Source organism: Bombus pascuorum, chromosome 15, assembly GCF_905332965.1.
Source record: "Bombus pascuorum chromosome 15, iyBomPasc1.1, whole genome shotgun sequence".
NCBI lineage: Eukaryota > Metazoa > Arthropoda > Insecta > Hymenoptera > Apidae > Bombus > Bombus pascuorum.
Window position 1 is genome coordinate 6,828,073 of NC_083502.1, and position 25,218 is coordinate 6,853,290.

The 25,218-nt window shown below is 43.1% G+C and overlaps 1 long non-coding RNA gene across 1 annotated transcript in view; it reads right to left on the reverse strand.

Annotated features, from left to right (window-relative positions):
• LOC132914449 (uncharacterized) overlaps positions 1-25,218 on the reverse strand; it is a 98,275-nt gene that overhangs the window by 17,503 nt on the left and 55,554 nt on the right. Inside the window, exon 2 of the long non-coding RNA XR_009659593.1 lies at positions 20,041-20,135. This is a non-coding gene — a long non-coding RNA (uncharacterized LOC132914449). The remainder of the gene's footprint in view (positions 1-20,040; positions 20,136-25,218) is intronic.

The window sequence follows — 25,218 nt, forward strand, 5'->3', positions numbered from 1 at the left end:
TATCAAATTTCATCGGCAAATAAATTTGTCCAAGTATTCGAATTCATATGTAACACGATAAATCTAGCAAAATCTGACAAATACTATAGAAAATCTGCTGAAAATCTACCAAACAAGGGGAAAATCGTATTTCACGAATGTACGTGCGAATTATAAAATATAAAATTTTGTTGCGCTAATCCGCGACGTGAACAAGTACATTTTTCATGCGGAACAATTCTCGGCGACGACAAGGAAATACGACAGTATCGATAACTAACAGCAGCACGTGCGCGCGCGTGCACAAGGGGTGGAAGTTGCATTAACAAAGCCGAGCGACAAGCGGGCGAGGAATTTTATCCCACGCACGAATTACGGGCCGCCGTTGCACTCGTTTACAAGCATTCATTGTCGAAATGTCATTTCGCGAGAATTGTGCCGCGACACGTGCGCGCGGACCTCCCTCTCGCAAAATTCCGCTCGAAGAATGGATTCGCGCCAAGTAAAAATACGCGATCACGCGGTCCTGCTCCTCCATCGAATTACGCGCCATCCTCCATTTTTCTATTTTTTATTATTTCTTTTTTTTTCATTAGAACTACATAGCAAAATTACGATGCTATTGATCGGAAATTCCGAAGGTCGATATTTTTTTCAAGCTCCAGCTTTATGCCGTATTTCTGCAAACCGTGAAGTTGAAGTTTCCCTGGTGGTTTGTGATACGTGTGTGGAATGCTGATTTTGAGATACAATTAGCGAAGTAAAATTAAAATTTTCTACGCGAGAAGTTGCAGTCGGTGGTATTGGTAAATATCAATTTATCCTTGATTTTGCAATGTGACGACGCGCGATGTTAAACAAAAGACGAATTAATTTTTCAAAGACTCGTACATCGCGAGTGAAATAAAAATTGCGCGTTAGAAACTAGGAGGCACAAATGCGAACACGCCCAGGCAACGTAACCTATTCGCAGGATAAATTTCGGTATACAGGACGTAGAAACACGAAAGGATCTACAAATATGGGTCAACGTTATTCCTGTAGCTAGCCAAGATTTATTTGAGTGCGGTGAATTAGTAAAATATTTACGTCGCTTGTGAGTGAGGCTCGCTGTGAGAGTGCTACTAGCGTATAGCGAGTATGAACATTCATTCCCCTAGGTTATGGATCATCGGATCTATCGGTAAGCGGATGAACAGCGCGACAACGAACTTAATTACGTCGTAATTAAGACACTTTTCCTGGATCGTTAATTAACGTTATCTCGATAATACGTCGCAACTATATGGATTTTCGAGTGACTTTGAAACAATGGCGACGAATGGTGAACAGTTGACAGCATGTCGATGAATTCTACTTGAGATTGTATCGCAGAGATGCCATGGAAGGGGTAAAAGGTATTGTGTATATGCTGAATACAATATTAATCAATAAAGAGGGTGAATTGAATTAATATGCACAGGTATTTAATTAATATCAAGTTTTCAATTGATATAAACGGAATAATTGATGTAGATTAATGAAAATCCTCAATTATGTCTCGACTAATTGGAAATTATAACGCTCCTGTAAGTTTTCGATATCATATTCTTCTGTATCGTTCGTGGAACCTCCATGAAAACCAAATTCTCTTTGTTTAACCATAGGACGATACAATGGATTTGGGATTTGGGAAGGAGGGGGGTTATATAATAAAATAATAAATATATACAAAATAATAAAATATATTTCATATTCATAACATCGTTAATTATCCTGGATCGAAAGACGAGTTTTTAATCGATCGACTGATTCTACAGTTGCTAACGCCAGGTGGAATTCCTTTGTTCTGGAACGCGCGAATATACCGAGAAAGCGAGAAGATATATCGGTGAATGGTTTCTATGGAGGTGGAACATGTATTTTGCTGGCATTTAGTATGGAAATAGTTAGGATAGTAAAGCCGATAAAGAGACCGCCATGTTGCCAAGCATTAATTAACGTCTTCGAACAAGACGTCAAGTCAGATGTACCAGAAACTCTGGGATTTCGGCGAGCCTTAAGCGTATTTCGGGAATAAAGGTCATTAATCCTGATTTGTGCATCAAACCGAGAAATGTCTTGCGGAGACAGAAGCGCAGACAGTCAGGCTCCGATTTCGATGAAACTTTGTGGGCTTGAAGAACGGCCAAAAATGCTAGACACGTAGTCCTTTTTTAATAACGGCTACGTCCCTGATTCAACAGCCAAGAAGCAGTTCCTGGATAGCCGTTATACAGTGGCAAGTTCGCGAACTTGGATTGGAAGGAAATTGTATGGTGAGATGTATCCGGCTTGGAAAGTCATACGTCGAGAGGTTTATCTGACTGAAAGTTTTAGGGAGAACGGGGGATATAGGTGTCTGGACACTTTGGACTTGCGATTTGGAGTAACGATACGTGAAAGTCAGTCAAACGGATGATATTACCAAAGCGTATAAACGAACGGAATGCTGGATATCCGAGCAGCGTCGCGAACCAGGAGAAAAATTAAATACTCGGACTACTAATTACGATTGGAGCGTGGATGCAAAGATGCGCGAAAATATTTTCATCGCAAGCCATTTGCAAATTTACAGTTGAGCTTATTTCACCAGGCCTTCAGGATGTATCATAAATCCTTCGAACCAGCATAGTATTCCGCTGTCGTTACAGCGAGTCCGAGAGTACAATCGTCCCCCTTAACGACCGGAATTTCTTCGGCAGTAATTAAACGAATTATCAGTCTGGAACGTCGCCACGAGCCGCCATTAGACGTTCACGAAATTCCTGGCTGCTGTGAAAAGTGGGATGGCGCGAGAATTCTTGCCATCGGCTCGCTTGACAAAGCCCTGACCATTTCTTCCTGCTTCTTTCCGCTCCCCCAACCCACTCTTTGACGCCGTGACACCGCGTCGCCGCGAAAATGCGGTTCATTACGTTCCCCTGGAAAAACTGGGGGAGAACTGCTGTCACAGTTTCGTCAAGGGAAGGAGTTCGCTCGTTGGAGAATCGTTCGTTGGTCGGAGAGACGCTGACAAATTGGAGCGACATCGACTTGACGAGCGTTGCTGCTTGCTAACGTGACTAGCGATGGGCTTAAGCGTGTACACTACCGCTCGCAAGTACGTGGACACGTTTAACAGAAACGTTATTATTCCAACGTTACAAATGGGAGGACTAAGGACCTTCCATTCTTGCCATACGACGTAATTTACTTTGAAAAGTTAACGTGCAATAAGAATATCGACATCCGTAAGTGTGAAATACTATGCAGCAGTTTTATTATTTAAGGAGATTGTTATTTTCAGCTCGTTTGAGTGTCAAACTCTGTATAAGTACGATAGAAAAGATTCTGCCAGATTGGTAAAGAGACACATTGAACTTGATCCCATCACTGAACTTAATCTCCCCTGAAACAGATAAAATCGTATTCTTGTCCTTCGTAGACCCTGGGGTCGCTTGGATGCGACGCTACGATTATTCGTACTGGTTTTACTAAAGCGGCGATGCGGACGGTGCTACCCGCTGCAAAAATTTATTTGGATTCCTCAACACGAGCAGGGTACCATGTGGGATTCCTTTTGAAAAACTAGGCGCCGGCTTTAAAAGATCTAAACGATGCTTCATGCGTGATTACGGAGGACTCTAGGGATTGTTACTGGTTGCATTGTGGGACTCTTTCTTGCGTTGTACCGCACCAATTTTTCTACCGACTCTGGCATTTGGTAGAATCGGTGTAATTGCCACTGGAAATCTGCTATTTTCCGGCATAGATATAATTCTAACAAACGCAAAGCGAATGACTACTCAGCTCCATTATCTCCTTTTCAATGTCTATAAAAAATGTCTATAAACACAGGATCCATAGAATACAGAGCAAAAATCTATGATCCATTGCTATAGGTCCATCATCAGAGGTCCAATAACGCTAAATTAAAGATCAGAGTTCAAAGCACGTGTTTGGAACTGGGAATCTAATTTTTGCTGCCTTTTCGATTCGCTCAAACGGTAATTAATGCTTACGGTGTCTCTATCTGTAAATGGAAATCAGTTACCAGTTTTTTCTTACTGTTGGAAGCCTGAACAAAGCGCGGTGTACGACCCTAATACATCAGTCAGTGACAATACTTCACAGATTAATTCACGGCCTCGCCACATCATGACCCACATTACACGTTGACAATTTATCACTAAAAGTGGAACATGTCCTGATATTTTCCATTTGCATAGCGTCCGAATCTATGGAAGAGTCTCCGGTACACTAGGGTCGATTTGCATGAACAAACAGCGCTAAACAAAAGACCGGAGCAAAGAATGCTAATCAATAGCGAACGAACGGTTTTGGCTTTAAAATATACAGAAGCAGGCCCGAGGGGTTCGATGGTAGGGATTTATGGAACCGTGCTCACCCCCGCAGTCGGCGTTAATAAAGTTTCGCCGGAGAAACGAAGCACGAGCGTGTTTTGAATCCGTCCAGGAGAATTTCGTGCGGGGCTCGCCTTTTTTGGCTTGGCTTACGCCCGGCTCCGTAACGAGCGCCCCCCTTCGCGGAAGAATTCACCAAGGGGAATCCGTAGCGCGAATTTTAATTAGCGCCGACCGCTCCAACTAAGGATATGAAAAGTAGATCCACTTTTTAGGGCGTTTTCGCGGATCTCGTCTGGAGAATTCTAATTGACACACGCCGCCAAGTCAAAGCGAACATAATACACGTCCGACCAACTTCGCGTCCTTGTGCCAATAATTATTTCGCTAATCCCCTGTACGATGCAAATGACCTCGAATCGTGGAAACATCGAGATTGCACCTGATAGCACGTATCGGTTGTCACGAATCAACTTTTCTTTTTGCCATGTGGTACGCCAGATGTGACGGCCCTTGCGAGATTCCCCGTAGTCCGGACGCCAAGACCTATCTATTGTTCTAATAACTCGCAGCAGGCCTAAGAAGACGACATAAACCGAATCTGTTCAGTTTCAGTTTTCTTCACTTAAACATTTTCGGTTTATGTTTGTTGCACTCGACTCTTACCTAATACGAAGAAAGCGGGTGTCTGGCAAGATAAGACTTTTCCCATAAACAAGGATGCCCACGAGCCATATCTAGCTCTCCTTGTCTTTACTACCTAATTCATTTACCAATGGGCATCGCGGATCGTTACCCTCACTTTTCCACCAAAAAGTGTGGACAACGAATCCGCGTTCTGAGTTCCAAAGGGAACACCCACACCGAGCTTTCTTCTTTGATGGTACGAGACCGTTCAAACAGTTCCATTCTCAATTCCAATTCAGTTACAATATTGACCTTTGTAATAAAACTCTAAGTCTAAAGAATAAAGACTATAGTAAAAAATCAACAGTTGTGTAATTATTCAGAAATTACGCGACACGGTCAAAGTCGAATTGTAAAGGATCTAAAGAATCTGACAAAGTATTTTGGGATTTTAAGATTCACGAAATTCGACTTCGGGTTAAAGCCAGTATTAACTATGCCTTAAATTTACCTTGTAATTAAGGTCCATTCACGTACGTGTATAATGCAATGTATGGATAAACTATTTGGTAGAAATTTGTCTATACTTTAATTTCGACACGCACGAACCGGAACTGTTTACCGATTCAGCCGATATTCCAAGAACGAATATAATTTTGGATCGTAATAGCATGGAGGCTTAGTGTTAACAACGACAGCATGTAATTTATACTGTTGTTCTGGATACTAACGAGGAGCGAACGACCGCGGCAAACAGCGTTTCGCATAAATATATTCCAATGACAAAATCGTCGTCGAGCTATTTCCACCCTGCGGGTAGGATCATCGGTGTTTATCCGACTCAACCGGACTAAACCGACGTGTCCAAACGGAAACCATGTAACGAACGATTTCAGCGCGCGCTCCTCGATGACTTATGGAACTTATTCATTAGGCGAATTTATTGCAATCCAATCGGAATCCTGTTTACCGTGTTTACGGCGGAATCGGCTTGTTTAGTTAAATTACCCATTCCACGATAACGTCCTCGATGACGGAGTGGCTGTGCGAGATAAATGAACACTACGATCCTACGATTCGATAAGATAACTGTGCGCTGTGTCTCTTGGCGCCAATAGACACTCTTTCCCACCAAACTGCTAAATTCTGTTTGAAATTCAATAACAATTTAAATTAATAAATTACCAACGGCAAAGGAATTCTCTATGGGGTGGCTGTTCCGCGCAATAACGAAATTTGCCTGCCAAGACTTTTGCAATCTGACGATTCTTTCTGACGAATCTCTTGTTCTTCGAAATGGAAATATGGAATAACGTTTTAATTATCGAGTTGCCAATTAGTTAACGCGTGTTGCTGCAACTTCAAAAGAGATACAACGTTCGATACTCGTGTCTTTATACGTCTTCGGTGTTTATCTATACCAATCAATTTTGAGGCAAATACACAGTAATGTTTGTCAAAAGTTGCAGCCTCTGAAGTTCTGTTTGAGTTTCCTTTAGCATCCGCAGCAAGTTACGTTCAGTTCAATTGTAAATAGTTACGATACACGCTCAAATAGTATAACGATCTATTAGAAAGAAAACCGTATACGGTGGGATCCAAAAATCAAAATAAACGAGAATGAAATATCTTAAACTTTCTTATCTTAAAATATCTTCAGCCTGAAACTGTCTCGTTAAAATACTATACCTCTTACATCGACAATTTCTCGATAGTTCAGAGCAAAACTTCTGTATTATCTGTAAGAAATACCACGGATTTTCCGCACAATTTAATATTTGTGTCGTACAAATCGATTCGTCGCAAATATTAACTAAACATTAACAGTCGTCTTGGCTATTGCAATGCGAAGCAGAACCAATATTGCATCAACATTGTTTGGAATATTAATTGATACCTAATTATACTATATGATTTGCACTCGATTTTGACGAATTGTTCGACAATATAGTTTATACAATAAACGCGAAAATGCTATTTAGGACCGTGAGATTGCTATTGTACAATAATACACACGTATATAATCAATATGAATATATTGTTTGAAACTCGGTTGGATACCGCGATACAATGTGCAATCAATATAGCAACAGCATGTAGATCTTTGATTGATATCGCAATACTACGTACAATCAACCTGAGAGTACCTGCTCAGAACTCCGATTGATATTGTAATGCAACCTGTGATCAATATCAACCTATTATTCCAACGTCTCGTTCAAATTGTAAAATATCACACGGCTAATGTTTTCGCGTTAACAAGCTTATTCCTGGGAAAACATATGGCGTAGTCGTAAAATTAAATATGAAACGATCGCGAAATACGCGAGACATATTTACAGAGTCGATTTTACGTATGAAAATGATGGAGAAAGTTGGCGCGTGAAAAAATGTCGTTTGAATCTTTCGCCTATAAACAACGGTATATTTCAAGCTAATAGCGTTTGAGACTTTGTAACTAAATAAGAAACATCTTCGGAGCTTTCTAGATATCTGAAGTAATTTTTCTGCAGACGTCTGATTAATTACTAATTGAAGCCAATGGGCCGACGATTAATTAACCGATGACGGACAACTAATTAACTGACGCAGTAAATCCATTGTATTTCGTGGTATAATGGTGGATACGTACAACGTGGAATGCTTATAGGGTGTTCGTGAAAGTGAGATCAACTTTCGAAGGTACGCAACGTTCAACTAACGAGACAATTTTTCAACGAGAAATCGTTAGATAACACAAGGGTGCAGGAATCGGGATTTTTAAATAAAAGGGACAAAGACTACAAAGTTACTTAATCAGCGGCAAAAGTATTAAAACGTTGCAAAATCCCGTTGCTTCGTTTTTCAGCAATCACGGCATCGCCTAAAGCGAAAGGTGCTAGAAAACCTTGGGAAAGCGAGTCACCGGAACGCCAGACGCCATAACGATCATCCCCTAAAAGCTGGAGGGTGAACAAAGCCGAGGAAAGAGTTAAGGGAGTCGACAGCCCCGGCTTCGATTCCTTTTTGCTCCAAGAACCTACCTCCAAGAGTCACGAGATAACATCTCGCTGCTATGTTGATGGGGCAGGACACGAGTCGACCCGTCCCGCTCGAAAACCAAGTCTCGAGATCGAGTCTACCCTATATCTCTCTTACCCTCTTGCTCTCTCATCTGCCAGCCAGGAACGACAGGATCCGCTCGAAGCAAGATTGAATCTGCAGAGTCCGGTTAAAAGGAGAGCCCCAGCCTTCGGGCTAAAACGTCGTAGCTCCGTGAAAGACGATTTTAAGCGGAAAAGTTGGCACAATTTCGCAATTGGAATTTTCTAAAATTAGGCACACGGCGTGCACATCTACGAACGTAGCATTATCGCTGGCGTCGTGGACGTTCGCGAATTTCCAATCGTGTCGTTATCCCATCGGGCCAACGAATATTTTACCAAAATCAGCGAGCAGAGAAAGAAGGAGACAACCGGATGAAGAAATTGAGAAGGGAAAGAGACGGGTGAACGAAGAAATTGAAGAGGAAAAGAAACCACTAGACGAAGAGAGAAGGAGACAGGTTGTAGAGGGTTGTAGCCTGAAAACGGGAGAGTTGCAGAAGCGTCGGGGAAAGGAGGTCAACGACGTCCTTAAGGATTTCGACGAAGGGGTCCAGGAGAGCCGGGAATACCATCGTCGTGCCACGTTATCCCGTGAAGTATGGCGGGTAGGCGGGGATGGGACGGAGACATCGAGGAAAAAGAAGCAGGAGTGGTTCTCTCCCTTGGTCCGGGTGGAAAAGCATCCTTCGACGGACCACGAGTACCTGGTCTCCCGCGGGATCTGACGCTGACCGAGAGCCAGAAATGGAAGAGAAAAGACGAGCCACCGGCTAAAGCGACACGGGAGTTGCCGGGCAGAAGCGGAATGGGAATGAGTCGGATTTCTTCGACGAACCGTCACTCCGTGGATGCTCCGGCGTTCTGGGGAATTTCGTGATGCGCTCGCCGTTGAAAACAGTTCAACGTGAGCCAAGGTGAAGCTACGGATAGAGTTGGGAGTTGGGTTGTATCGAGGAGATGTTAAAAATAGAAGGATAGCGAGAAAGCAGGAAGATTGGAAACAACCGTAGCAGCTTGATTCTTGATTCTTGCTTCTGTTGGAAGCTGTTGAAGAGTGGAGGGTTGAGGGAAAAGCGTTACGCGATATAGCACAGGAGACTGGCACTTTGATCTTGGTGGAACGGAGGATCGCAGATGTGCTGAATAAATTTTTGATTTTGGTAGCTGCATCTATTACCGGAAGCTGATTAATCCAAGATCAGTGACAATACGAAGAAACCACTTCTAGGACTAGGCCAATGGAGAAGAGGACTATAATTTAAACGTGACAAGCGATAGTTTTGGTGGTCGAATCTCAGGAGCGAACGAGTCGAAAGTCGGTAGATGAAACGAAACAATTGGAAGATTATATTGGACGGAAAGAAGGACTACGAATAAATGGAGAGAGTCCGAGAAAGCAGTACTGAAAACCGATTCCAGAGGGAAAGTTACCCGAGGCAGGTTGACAAGAAAGGCAACATCGTTAGCGTCGAATGCAAATCTCGTCCGGGGGAAAAGGAATCCAGGGCATGTCGTTTGATCGAAGCAAGGGCCAGCCGCGACTGGAAAGAAAACGGAGGATGAAAGCCGCGGCCAGTAGACACCCCGATAGAGCCGGCAGATAGCAGCGGGGAAATACCGTGATGGAAATGAAGATAGTGGCGGGCAAAGAAGACGGGCAAAAGCGACGAGGGACTACGAGTAGCCGAGGATCCCGCGGGATCTGACGCTGACCGAAAGCCAGAAATAGAAGAGAGGAGAAAAGACAGAAAAAAGGAGGGAAGAAGGCTAAAGCGACGTTATAAAGTAACGGAGAATAGCACCGTTACGTTGTTCCCGTGGAAAACGTATTCCAATCTCTGCTGTCCTTCTTAATTTACCGGATTAAATCCTAGCGTAACGTACAACCTGATAGAAACGTGGCCTAAGGCACTTTCCAATCCAAAAGAAAAGGCTTCCTATTTGACTAGAAATTTTTCTACGATAGTTATATGCTGATATGCACAGGCTCGTCAAAATATTCGAACGCTTATGGACAGAATTTATGGATATACAATGGTTGCGAGAAATATTTACAGACACCTTTCTATTCTATTTCTCGATAAAGCTTTCGCGATGTGGAAATAAATTTCCAGTGAAAATTACGTATTGGATATAACGTACGACAACGGGGACAAATCACAAGTCGTTGATTAATATAATTCGCAAAAGTTAACGGATTGAAGATTACCGTCTAGCATCTACAAGTTTATAAGAGAACAGAAGAATTCCTGAAGCAACGCGTACCCAGGCGGTTGCAAGTGAAAGTTCATGAAACAATAACTTGATATTATCGGAAACGGAAGCACTCCACTTGCTTGAATAAACGAAGCTGCGCATGTGTAAATCTAGGTCACCGGAGGTCTTGCAGGTGAATTACAAATACAAAGATTTAAAGGGCTAAGCTTAGCTTTCGCTTGGTATCCTTCCGCCAAATGTTCAAGATCGGCACACAACGCCCAAGGGTATCCTAGAATTCTAATTTGCCCATACAATCCTCAGGGGTGTCCTGGCATTCTAATTACATTACAATAATCTAATTTCTACCGCAAGAAAGGGTTTCATTTTAACAGAGAAACTAAATTCTCCATCTGAATTCAGCTTCTACTTCTTCTAAATTGACTTTCTCGTAGTCTTCGGAGACACTGGTCTGAAATTATTATTAAAGTAATCGTCGTGTGTCTATTTAAGAGCAAAAGAGCGAACTAGGATCGATCGTTCGTACTTGTCGGTGTTTCATAATAGCCGATCGACGTCTTATAGCGTAACACGTGCTAGTAAAAACCGAACGAATCGACCTCTCGTGGAAAACCTTTATTTCCATCGAACGAAGAAACTTCAAAGCGAGTCGTCGAAACCGACGCAAAGACACTCGTACGTAACCTTCTGTGAAAGCCTATTTTCCAAGATTCTAGGAAAAAGCCGAGACAATGTTGGCCAACAGACCAAGGAGGCACGGGACGACGTCTGGTCCTGTGAAAAGGCTGAATAATTTACCGGTGTGAACTGAATTCCGTGGTACAAGTTGCCAACTCCGCCCCGACATTTTGCGGGGGTTGGCGCATCGTTAAAAGCGATATTTCCTAAGTATAGAGTAACTTTCTCCTTTGATACCGTCGGACTATGCTCGCGGCCGCTGAACGTTCGCGGCTCGCCAACTTTTTCAACCTGGCCGAAACGAAGTTCAAGATGAAACCACTCGTAGAACACGCTCGGCTAATCCAAATAATCGGCCGTGCATGCGGCACGCTCGTTCGTGGAATATCGATTAACCACCGACACCCAGTCGGCTCGGTTCTTTTGATCGCCCAAACGACTACGTTTGCGGACACAGGACAGGTTTGTTTCCTGCGACGTGTTCCAGATTCTACCGCTTCCTGTTGCATAATCACGGCTTGTTCAAACTTTACTTAACCTTTTTCGGATGATTTGCGAATTTCTGTGGTCTGCTATTGCGACAAGCTTTTATGCACCGTTAGAATTACTAGAACGGTCCAAGCAATGCGTCCTTTTTCATGGAAATTTTGTGAAATATTACACGACGGTGTGTGTTTGTCCATTTAAATGACTTTTTGTCAAATACGTGGATGAGGATTTTCCCTTGGAATTGTACGTTCTTTCGCGTATCTTACTAGTTTTCATATATTTAAAAAAAGAATCATTTACGCGTACGGTTCGTTGAAACAAAATATTTCTCTACGTATATTTTGATATATTCTACGTAAAGTGTGATATTCCATTAAAGCTTCCTACTAATTGCAATGTTCGATTAAAATATCTCGTGTGCGTTGTATTTATGTTTGCCGTTTAATTAAATGGAAAACTGCCTCGAATTGAAAGAACTCCGATGGAAATATCTGTTTGAATTACTGCAACTTCTCTATATTTCTAACTACGATCTATTCGGAAGAAGTAACGTGGAATTAAGGATAAAGGAAGAGCCATTTATTCAAGCTATCACGAGTCGCAGGAGCAGTCGAGTCGACGATCGATCTATGACGAAAGAGATCCATTTCTCCTTAAACCGCGGACATCGCTGGAATTTCCATCCGACTCGATCGATGGAATTGTGTGTTTGACATGGAGTGTTTAATCTTTCCAACCGGCGAGTTTAATGTCGTCGCAGCGTGCTTTCTCTTAACGTCGACTTTCAAGGCGATTCGATTTGATCCGTTCTAGTGGGATTTTTCTTCGTCTCCCGCAACCATTTGTAGCTTTGTTCGATCTTTCACAGGTACGCTAAATTCAATTGCTCTCTAACCGGTGATAAATTCAAATCTATTCGTCTATGACGAAATAATTTACTCTTTTGTTCTCTTCTCGACGAGCCACGATAGAAACGATATTACTCTTAACACTTAGTCAACCAAATAGGGAGGTCTCCCCTCTGCGAAGAACATCGCTGCGTGACCGAACGGGGAGATCTCCCTTTTTGATTTTACCAACTCGTTTTCTTTTTTTTTTTTTCTTTCTTTTTGTTATTATCAGTTATCGTTTAACTGGAATCGTTGCCAATTAGTCGCGCCACTTTTTCTGCTTTTATAGAGTACAGTGTATAATAAAATACAGCGATCTAGTGGTGTTGAAATTATTTAAAAAGTTACACTACCGTAACGATACCATATCGTAAACAAATATTAAAATGCATCATGAATTTTTCATTTCGCGTGTTACTTATTTCCAGTCATCTCTAATGTTTCTAATTTCACCTATATTTCTTTATACTTTCAGTTATGCAAAATCATTACCGTAAAGTATGATTAACCGCTTAAATAATTTTTACACTTCTCTGTTTTTTAAGCAGTGAACCTGGAAAAATGCGCGGTGGAAACGTGCAACTCGCTACTGGCGTTAAATTCGGAAGATTCAATTTTGTATAAACGAAGAAACTGGTGCAACGCGTGACGAGAAAACCGTGGAAGAAGAGACAGGTGCATTAAGGAGGTGGAAAATTCGCGCCGGTTAATCGAAGGAACAGTTTGCGTCCGAAATCGACCCTAACTGGAGGCAGCGAAGCGACGAACCCCGAGAGTCGCATTAACACTCTTAACACAGCCTCTCTATCGTGGCTAATGGAGGTCCCCGGTTTCGAGTACGCTGCTCTATGGGCGTGCTACTTAACCTGTACCTATCTGCGATTACCATGAGAGAAGGTACGAACGAGCATCCATTCGGGATGAACACGCAACCGGCAACAGTCAAACGTTCGCTCCATGGCTAATTTCTTCGTGATAGTTCATTGTGTCGACGAATTTGCACGTGTTTCACAGAGAGAGTACACTTCGTTCTGACCCAGCAAGAATTTTTACCAAAACGTATATTTTACAACAACGTTGAGAATACTCCATGTTTAACGCTTTGACAGCGTCGAAGGACAAAGAACTGGGAATCGAAGCAAATTTGACTGGGCGTTAGAAGGTCGGAAGATGCTGTTTCAAACGGAACAAAGGTGCGCTCTACTTTAATTTCACGCGAACTTTGAAAACGTCGAACGTTCGACAGTTCCATAGTGGCGAGGGACAAAGAATTCGGAATCTTTAAGGTTTTCAGAAGGTCTGCAGGAGCTGGGATATTTTCGCGAAATCTCAGCTGTCGACTTTAGTTTTCCCTCGTCGCCGGATCCCTCTGACATAATTAAATATTGCATGAGTTCCTGTTAGTGCTGCTCCGCCAGTCTTCCGCTCCGAAGATTAATATTTCACGGAAGCAGGAGGCCACCTCGCGAGAAAAACACTTGGCAAAAATGACGACGTGCCCGCTTGGAAATTCCACCTGACTCGCTTCTTTTTATTCGATAAAGACGAGTCCTTGTACGCGCGGCTTCACAACCATGGAACCACCTCGAAAACCATCGTGGCTAAGGGGAGAGAAGAAAAAAAAAAGAAAAGAAATAAAGAAGAAAATATTTAATGTTCCTAAGGAGTAGAAAACCGAAACAAGCTCAAGCCGAGGAAGAAGGTGAACGCGTGGAACGCTTCAGAAGTTTGTAAGACGTTTTAAGTTGCTACTCCCGCTTGCTATATTGGCTAATTTATAGCGTTTCCAAGTACTAGCTGGCTATAACCGAAGTTGTTCGTTGAATAGCTAGAAAACTGTGTTACGATAGCGAGTTGCTTCATTCCGCTAGACAAATTATCGAGAATCGAGAGGCCAGAAAATGCCGTAATACCGTAAATTTGTAAAACACATTTTAGCCGATATAATTTTCCCAAGACGTTTGATACTAAATCGTAATAAAAGTGTAATAAAAAAGAAGAAGAAAAAAAAGAAATTACATTTGAAATTGTTCCAAGATTCTTTCAGTGTGATCGAAAGGTTGGACAATGGGCTTAAAAATAATCCTCGTTTTAGTAGGAGGAAAAGTCGTGATTAACGACACGCCATATACGACGAATTCCTGCATTTCACAGAGAACTCGAGCTCACTGTACGTTTTAGTTCCGCGGACAGAGAAAAATCGAGGGCCGTTCGAGAAAAATAGTATCGTCGTTCGATGTGGTTGCACCGAGTGTTTCCGAGAAAATGCAAATTTGAGTCGTAAGAAATAAGATTCGTCTTACCGTGTCTTCCCTTGTTCGATTTCACTGATAAGTCGAAGTCTCCGGGAGATAACTGACCTTTCGGTACCTCTCGGGCTCTTCGACAGTTTTCCACGATCTTTATTATATCGCGTACCGAATCAAATATCGAGAATATCTAAAATTCCTATCGTCTCTGCGCTTACTACGGTCTACTCAAAGAATAAACGGAACAGCTAAAAATGTCGGTTTGGTCGTTACTTAAGGCCATCGTTGAAACACAAGCCTGGTGCTATCGAAGCAATTCAAAGTCGAAAATCTGATACTACCGCGGTCGGTATCGCTTCCTAGCTATTATTCAAATCTCTCGCTGCAACTTTTAATGACTGTAGAAAATTACTGGATCGTTGGACGGCGCCCAGTGGCGGTCAAATGGGCGCGAGAACCCAACGCCAGCCGGTGCACACCGTGAAAAAGAGTAAGCCCCGTTAATAGGATTACACCATGTCCAGCGACAGATTTCCACTAGATATTCAACTGGCCGGCAGCTTCAATATTTGACAATTCGAATTAACGTTCCTACGATTCCCTGCTATCGATTCGGGTCTCGCGAACTCCGTGTTTTATATAATCCACACAGTCGTTGCTGAAAATCCATCGAACATTTGTCATAAACCGCTACACCCAAGCTTTTCCACGATCAATCTCTGCCGTGTCGCGCGTAGTCTAACGGGTGTATCGTTATAGTCGTTATAGTCATATATTGGAAGACGTAAGACGTACGAGGATGGCCTGGTGCAACGATAGACAGTCTGCGGTGTCTGGACGAATCATCATACCAAACGAAACAAAGCGACGAGACTGCGGATATTTATGCAAATCCATGTTTTTACGAATATATAGTTTATAAATTGCATTATAAATGTGCACTCAGCGGATACAAAAATATCTTCATCTTCAAATTCCTTCATAAATGCATAACGATCTACCGATGAAAATGTGTAGCTCGGCTTGTTCAGAAGCCACGTAAAACTTTCCTACGATAAACGTTCAAATGCAATTTCAATCAATAATAAAAGTTCCATTTTATCTTATCTTCGCAATTCTATAAGAGTAGCTGATCCTATGACGCTATAACCAATCAAACTCGCATTCCTTCCGGTAGCCAGCTTCTTATCTCTGCGCACAGTATCCAGGTTATCCGTGTTTGTATCGTGCACCGTCGGAAGGAGTCATACATCTTCACGGCCTCCCCCGAGAGATTCGCCCTCTTACGTGGCCTTTTCTTCGCCGTAAATCTCACGGTTCGCTTTCAGTCTGGATTGCCTCGCCGGACGCGGAACCACCGTCGTCTAATTAGCTTTCTGTCCAATTAAGGCCACCCTAAACGATCCTGGCAAGGCAAGGAAATCAGGCTGACACCTTGGCACATCGTGTAATAGCGTTTCTTCGTTTGCAACCATCGATTGACAAAAATACCATATCTCTGCAAAGATTTCGTTACTTGAAAGTTTGACCTTAGGATCTGTCGAACGCGTAGCGTTTCCTTCCTCGACTTTGCCGCATCTTTCTCAATTTCGATCTTCTCGGAAGGCGATTGTTGTACGAGAAACAGCTACCCCACATCTTTGATCTATTATTCGGCAGTAAAATCTGCAGACGTTAATCTAATCATTCGATCGGAGCTGTAAATCCGATTCTTCTTTTATTTCTTTCGATTCAAATATAGCACGAGCTCGCTTTAATGGATAAAACTTTGAAAATTCAGGTTTAAAATTTAATTCGCGGACAGACTTAAAGGAATAGGTCGGATTTATCGCCGCTGAATAAAATATGAACCGTTTCAGAATATCATACATCGTGAATAATTTCGCGATTTTCTTACGTATATGCAGAGCCGATCGTCAGAATCAATTTATCATGCCTATTTCTATAGAGAATAAAAGTGTCTTGCGAGAAACCACTGCCACACTATTTCTCAAAATCTACGCTCTAATCCTTTCCCGACTTCCTACTATGAAATTCCCGCTATCGTTATAATTATCAAAATATTTAATCATTTCACTCTGCTTATCCTTTCGCTGAATCTTCGCGTTACTTTGCAGTCATCTTTTCAAAGCGGCTTATCTTCTACATCAGTATTCATCCTTTGATCATCTACTGAACCTGAAGATAACCTTCGCTTCCTCGGCAAGTAAAATCTAGGTTCAAAATAGTGAGAAATCTTGATTCAGACTACCTAACTTGCATGCAAAACTTCGCGTACCAGGCTATCTTAACCCAATTGAACCCTTCAGCAACCCCAAATGTTCCTATACTACCAAAAAGCGCTATTCATGCCTTGTCTTTATCTTTATTTTTCCACGCAGAATCACATCCTTCCCTTTCGCGCTACGATCACCAAGTCAGCTTGTATAACAACAGTTTCCCTCAGCTACGATTAAGGATAATTCGATCCGCCGATATTTCCATCGCTGCACTCTCGCGACCAACTGAAAGTCGAAACAAACCTGGTCTGACCATTAATTCCCCCAAAAAGGATCACCGTTGTTCCCTGAACAGCTCGAGACCTGACCAAATAAACACCGGTGAACCGCACATTGTCAATAAAAGTAGAAAAATAACCTCAAAATTCGGACAAGCTGGGGAACATGTTACCATTGTTCAAGCACGATGCACACACGATCGCTAGACTACGTGTTCTAGCTGATGGGTGAAAAGAGGGTAGGCTATCATACTCTGTCTGGCTGGCACGTAAAACAAAATGAAAAATCGAATCTCGATTAGACGGATCCTGCTGGCAGGCTGCATCGCCTCTACCGCGCCACTTCACTCATCGTTCACATTTCCTCCCCTGAATCCTTCTTATTCGCGGCATTATCATAATGCCATCGGCCGCTACGTGACAGGAAAGACGTATTATCGTGGCTCGTTCTGCTTTCCCGATCCTTCTCGCGAGCTTATCGTCCCTTTGCCTTAAAACGAATGCGAATTAGCCGCGCTACTTCGTTATTCCCTCAACAACGGTCACTTTCGCCGATGGAACAGGCGTTGGATCGCGTTATATCGAGAATAAAACTGGGGAAATTTGATCGGCGTATTTCAAGTACGATAGTTTAACGTTTTATTGACGCAGAAAATGATCGTGTCTGTAAAATAATGAAGTAATTCGTTCGGATGGAGATATTGAACGAGAGGAATTGAAAATTCGACGGAAAGGCGATAGCAGAAAATAAAACAACGTTACTCGCGGGGGGTGGCGTAATAGCGAGGAGTCTGAAAAAGTTGTACCACCCACTGTATACGCGAGAGGTATCATTTATACACAACCGAGGGACCCTTCGAGCAAGTGTAGGTAGTTGTCGAAAACTTTGTTTGAAACGTTGGTGCACGCAAACGCTCCCTTTGCGTACTACGCTTGTTGCCAGATGAACTGCTACAATTTGGAAAACCTGTCCCACTCGGTGCTTCCATTTTCAAACCCCGAATCCTTGAAATATATGTTTTCGTAAAGCAGGATTAAAAGAGACTAAGACAGTCAGAATTACGTGAAAGGAGTTGCAAACGAGATGCCTTTAATTCTTAGCTGATTCTGTAGAGGAAAGAAAGAAGCGAAAATTCTTCGTAACGCTAAAAATATCAATTTGTCGACTAACATTCGTTATTAAAACCTCCTTTATGCGCTACTTACCAACTACTATCCCCCAATAAATTTCCAAACCTAACCTCGCGATAAACTTCCGAACCTAACCACTACCACCGACCCACAAACTTCATAAGCTTTTCCTAACCACCCAGTACATATTAGCCACGTTACATTAAACCAAGACGAATAGCAGCGAGAGGTGGCAGGCTTACATCGGTAGTTGCAAGAATTTTCAAAGAGTTTCCTCTCGGTAACGTCTAAACGCGTTGAATTCCTGTCGGCAGCTCCCGCAGGAACGAGAAAGGAAGCCGATGGTTGGCAGAACGCCAGACGACACCTCCAACTTCTTTCTTTCGCTTGTACTCTACACACACGTACACGCGCACCAACTTGATACTAACAGTGGACGGTTTCTCTCCATCCAACAGCAAGGGCAAGTAATAATCCTAACTCGCGGGTTAGCCTGGCTTAATTAGAACAGGGGTTAGTGGCTGGCTGGTTATAGTCGCGGCTCCACTATTCGATACTGCCCACCTCGCTTCATTTTCCAGCCTTCCGACAGTGGAAGAAGCGGCTGTCTTGGTAACGAACGACCAGCCTGCAACTGATAACCCGCGAAGCGTTATTGCGCCAAAGTTAGTGTTCTAATATATAACGTTCCAGGATGATGGACGTGCTTTAAGGTGTACATTTCGTACAACGTAATGGCCGAGCCAAAATTCGCTTGGCGAGACGGTACACATACAGCTACGCTTTCGCTCGAACGTCTTAGGACACCTGTTCTCTTTGCGATACGCAGTTCGAACGAAACGTCGATACAAGTACGCGATAATTCGCGTAAAGATACCAGAACGCTATCCAACCTTTGGGTATGACTGAAATCCAACTTCTCTGACGATAACGTCGATAAAGCGTGGAAGCTTTGTTGGATATTTTAACGAAATTTAATTTTGACGGTCGCGAGTATTCGGCCCCGGTGTCCAAGAAACAAAGCACTCGAGAAAAAGGAGCAGAAAGTTGAAGAGGAAGACGGAAGGGGATAGGATCCAAACAACGGAACCGGGACAAAACTGCGAGACAGCACGGATGAAGAAGCAGCTTGACCAGAAAGGAACAGTCGGAACCAAGATAGACGTCTTGGAAAGACTTGGGGGGAAAAAGGAGATTGGAGAAAACTGGTGTCGTCTATTGAACGAATGCAAAAGAAAGTGGATCCTGGCTCGGTAGAGCGAACGATTCTCCTCCAATTGGGTAACAATGGCGCGAGAGTGTAGCCGAGTCGATCAATCGGTCTTTTTGCGACTCGTCGAAACGCGCAGCGATCGGATGGCGTCCGATAAAACGACCCGACACGCTCTCGAGGTCCGCGGCAAAAATGACCAGACACAAAGGAGGATCCTTTGTGCGCCTAGCGCAGACATGGGCGACGAATCTGACAAGGGGAGACAGCCGACACAAAGCGTCTTCTTTCGCGCTGGTAATAACCGCGCGCTCGCAAATTTCCACGAAGCAACCCCTGCTGTGTGTCACATGACCTGCTTTCCCATGTTTTTATAACATCTCCGCGGGGGTCAGTATGTTGCACGAGTTTCCAGGCTATTTGGATAGAGTTCGATTAGCTTCTTGGAATTTTGGAATTCAAATTCAGGGAGACTTGATACGTTTGGTGATGGCGAAGCAACTATAGTTTGGATAAAACGTAGCTTGAGCTTATATATAAGTTTTCATGAAATATAAGAACCTTTATTTATACCGGTGTTGGAATCTTCCTCGAAGCTAGGTGTAAAGAGAAAATTCACTTACCTGTTTCGAAACGTTGCTCTCGGTGCAACTTCAGCAATTATGACAGACAGCTGCAATACGCAAGGAGCCATAACACACCATGCTATCCTTTATTTCTGAAACAAAAGAAATCGAAGACTCCGTTACAATTGAATCCAGTGTTACAAGCCTCTGCTACAAAACTTCCTATCTTCCTTTAATAAACGAAGAACCCACTCAACCTATTTCTAACTCGCATCTCTCGCACGGAACATCTACTATCTTACACTCAGAATCTTCGAACGTCTACTATCGGATTGACCTATCAATTACCACGATAGGCTATTCTCTCCTCCAACGACACCAAAAGTCTAACCTAAATATTACCAAATCGCCCGTTTTTCTCCAAACAGCTGACAGACCTAAATGAAAATCAAGGAGGAGTTCGTTTTCCACTTGGACGGACCAGGTGAGACGATGGCGGTAAATGATAATAGGACTGCCATTTCGGAATAATAAGATTTCTACAATTTTTCAGTGTATTCTTCTTACACGAAGCTTCAAGGACCTTCGGATGCCAACGGTGTCACGGTCCTGGCTTAGAGAGCAACTAGAATTCCATGGAACGTTGAAACATCTCGAAAAGACGAAGACAGCGAGTCAACATCAAAGGAGACACGTCGGTTCGAAACGGCTCGCGGATGGTAGAAACAAAAGGCGTTAAGAGGGAACAGGATGGGACACAAAGCTCCGCCTAGTTTTTAAAGGGGTTAAGCGGGCCACGGTCCGATCACGGTGTCGCAGTTGAACGAACCCCGCCACTTTGGCGGGTCAGCTGATCCGCTTTGCGGTTTTACGGCTTCGAGACCACGCGATAACGATAAAGTGAACTCGTTCTTTGTCGTTCTTTGCCAACCTACGAAATAACACGATGAAAATAAATTGTTGAAGTGATCGTCACTTCTGAGAAAACTCAACATCTGGTCTTCGGTTTCTCAACCGCCTAAGGTCTTCGAAGGCGCATAGACAAAAGAATGCGTTTAGGAAAGGCCATAAGCGGTACACGTCCGATGTTGGTTGAGGCAGTTGTCTTTAGTCTCAGGGTAACGTTGCTAGAGAGAGGATCTGGATCGGCTTACATAGTACCACATATTTTGTAATTTACTAGTCACAAAATATACACTTTCAATACCTTGCAGTTTGCTCACGCATTTATTTAATTCCATCCACTGAATAATCTTAACATAAATAAGTGCAGATCTTGAGCCATTGACGAACCAGAAAAGTGCACTGTGTATTTTCGTGTTTAATTTCGAGTAATGGCGCGATACTTTCAACGTACATAGAGCGTATGTTTACGAAGCATTTGTGGCATTAAACAGAGGCACGTAAGCGGAGAAATTACTAGGATTCGCGGTTATCCATTTGACGGAAGTTACATATTTTTCAGCGCGGACTAGCTGACCCGCTTTCGTTTCGTTCTGTTCCGTCCAGCTTTTCTCCTTCCGCGCTTATCTTTCTCGTTTTCCCCTCTGTTGTTGTCCGCGGAATGCGCCTCGAATGCATGTTCCCAAGTTCGCGTGATTTTTCATCCCCCATTGCGACTATTGATTACTCTGCCTTTAGTTCCGCGCCTTTTTTTCGCTCGCTCGCCTGTTTGGCCGCGATTGGATTTGAAAAATGGGTGAGCGGGAACTGGTAGAACATCGCATCTACCCGGAATCGCTTTCTCGGAAAAGCATTTGTCTACACTTTCTTGACGTATCATCCATTTATTGCCATTCTTTTCAATAACAATGAAATTCCAGATAACCAGGTACTTTGGTAAAAGGTTCGAAGCTTTCCCGGTGCATCGAAATTAAAAACACAGCCACTTTTTTAAGATATCGCTATCGATCTCCAGGCAGAACGCGGACTGTTCTCGCGAAGCGAGCAACTCGAAATCGACAGTCAGAAATGCCCATCGAAAGTCCGATGGAACGCGCTTGCTGTTGTTTCTTTGTTTCCACGCCGATTCTTCGTACTCTCTTTTTCCCTTCTTCGAATACTGCAATCTCCGTTTAAAAAACGAACAAATATCATACTATAATCCTGAACGAACAGCTTGACAAAACGTCGCCTGATTTAAGCACGTGAAAAAATACAACAACTGATTCCAGGCGAGAAACAAAGCGCTTATCATATAAAAACACGTGATTTAGCTAACGCGCAGAAATCTCGACGATTCACGGGCATAATCTCAAGAAAGCAGGGTGACAGGGTTATCCTCGATGGATTAATACCACACGCGTTCTACCTGTCCGTGTTGGCGAAAAAATTTCGCTTAATTTCCTACTTGGCGGCGGAAAAAAGCGTACAAGGGTGGAAAAGGCGAAAGGAATGCCGCGACGGCAGAAATGGACGAGCGAGATGAGCCGAGCTACCAGCTACAGGTACTAATTGCTTTAACGAGCAGTGGGTGCGGCCGCTTCTATAAAATTTTCTCTGTGACGTTCCAAGGCGCCAGGCCAGCTGCAAGCCCGACCCATCCTGGCCGCGAGTAAAAGATGGCCAGGCGGGATGAAAAAGAGGCATGTGAGGGACCAGAGAGTGGTATGGGATCGTTGAAAGACTGGAAAGATAAGGAAGACCGTGAACGCTATGGCGAAAATAGGATTGTTCGAACGGATGTAAGCACTGGAGGGTTAAAGATTGATTTCTGCGGATGAATCCGTCGTTGGGGTTCCACGAGTATGGTCATAACAAACGTAAGAGCCATGTGTCTATACCCTCCCCTTTCCTCCCCCCCCCCCCCCCAAAATCCCACAACGCATAAAAGTAATACACCGAGGAGTCCTGTTTTGCGGCCAAGTTTCAGGACAAAATACAACACACACAAGAATACACAAAAATCACGCACCAATGCGACTTAAACCCAAAAAAACAAAAAAATAAACGCAAAAACCGAAAATCCACGACACATATTAGACCATGGCTACGTCGTACCGACGCGAATCGGTACTTTTGCCTAAACACACTATACTCAAATTCATTGTTTATTGTGAATCTCAAAAATGTACAAAAAATCAAATATTGGCTAAATAAACTATTTAAAAAAAAAAAAGCCATGTGTCTATAACGTTGTACACGTAATTCCGAAACTTTGCGTTTTACAGCCTTCGGGGGATGCATCACACGGGCCAGGAGCACTGACTGTTTAGGTAAATCAGACGTTTTATGGTTTATTAGGATATTCAAGAGTTCTGATTACCCTGGCTTCGAATATGAGTAGCTTCATCTTTGTTAAAATATTTGTTTTCTCTCTTTCGTTTAATCAGTAAAATATCTTAATCCTCGATAGCGTCAATGCTTTCGCTCTAAACGTCTAATTCGAAACTCCACAAACACCAAATTGCCAATTCGTTTACAACTTTAACAAGCCTTATCATCCCACAGCAGACTTGACCAGGACCGATTCCAAAGTACCCAATCGCAACGTGGTCATCCTTGACGTGGAAACGAATTTTCCACGCTTCCAGTCGTTTTTCCATCGATGCCTTTCAACCTTCAGTCAAGCAGAATTAACCTGGGTCAACGTAGCAGCTGTATTAAATCCGTTGGCCCTGAGCTTCGCAACGGCGGTCGTCGACGCTCAGAGTGCTTTACTATTAGCAAGCTCAGGCAAGGAGGAAGAGAATGACGCCTAATGGTCGTACAAGCCCTGGACTTCTCTGTCGAATTTCCAGCTCTTCTATCAGCGTTGCTCTTCTCCTTTTTTTTTTGAACTAGTCTGCCTCGCTCGTGCTTGCCTTTCCAACCCCGTTTCCATCTCTTCCCGCTTTTTCGTCTTCATGCCATCGTCATTTTCTTCCTCCGTCTGTTTTTCTTCTTCTCTCCCTCGAAGCCTCGTTTTTATCCAGGCCACATTTCATACTCGCCAATTTTTTATTCCTCGCCACCTGTTATTTCTCTCTTCCTCTCCCTTCCTCTTTGTTCAGTTTCGTTATTCTTCGCCGTGCTATTTTTGTTGCCCCGCGTTTTTACCACCGATGTTTAGTCTCCCATGTTCGCCCCCGTGTTCCGTCTGTTTTTACGAACGTTCTACGCGTTCCTTTTTCAAATTCCTGCTTCGTGCACTGTTCAGTGATATTTTATCCGTTGGGAGAAGCACAAAGCTTTTAATTTATCGAAATCATTCGGCCGGTAGGATTTGCTGACTTCGTTTCACGTGGTTTGACTTTTGGTCAAAGTGTTTGACAAATTGCAAGATATACGTAGAAAATGGTGTTTGCGAGAATATCTCTTTCCGCTTTGCGATCTATGAAAACGGTCGATGCGGCTTCTGAACTGCTCAATTAGCTGCGATTTGTACGATAAAGTTATTTAATTAAATTCTCATCCTCGGGTTTCTTTAAAAGGAACGTATTTCGCGATCAACCGCTCGGAAACGAGGCAGCAGCACGGTTTTGAATTATTTAAACAGAGATAAATCCCCGTTGGTCGTTCGCTTGTCATCTTCACAAAAGAGCTCACGCACACGCTTGCTCGCGGAACTGAAAGCGACTCGCTCCCAAGAAGAATTCCTCGTTTTGTCTTCTGTTTCTCATTTCCCTCCTTTCTACGCCCGTAACTCTCCCTTTCTTCTTATATAAGCCGATCCCAGCCAGAGGATGTACGAACACCATAAAGCACATCACAATGGCGTCCCTATCACCATCACGTGGTGTAATAACGAATAATGATGGCAGTGGCGTTTCAATCAGCTGATTTGGCACGCGTGCCTCTCTCCTATCTTCGTTACGATCGGAGCAGCCTCTGTGAATTATCGGACAATGCTGCAACAACCGGCTCAACAATTTCTAGGAATTTCTCTGACCGAGAGAAACACGGAACTTGAAGATTCCTGTTTCGTTCCGAGTAAATTTGATTTTTCCTAAAACTTCTCATCAGGATAGAGGTGAATTTTTGTTGCTCTTTTTTATTTTCATATTGCATTAGTAGTATTACTCCGTCGAAATTTCTCTTCGTATAAATTTTCAGGAATCGTTCTGTTAAAAATATCCGAGATAAGATCAAAATGTCCGGATCAAAAGAAATTTTTCTAATTAGGGAACCTTCCACCGATCGAAGATATAGAAAAGGAGCGATAAGATTTCAGATATCGAGAAATCTAACAATTCTTACGAATATTTCAAGCAATACCCGAGAATTATTTCAAGATGGAATCCGAATAGCTCGTTC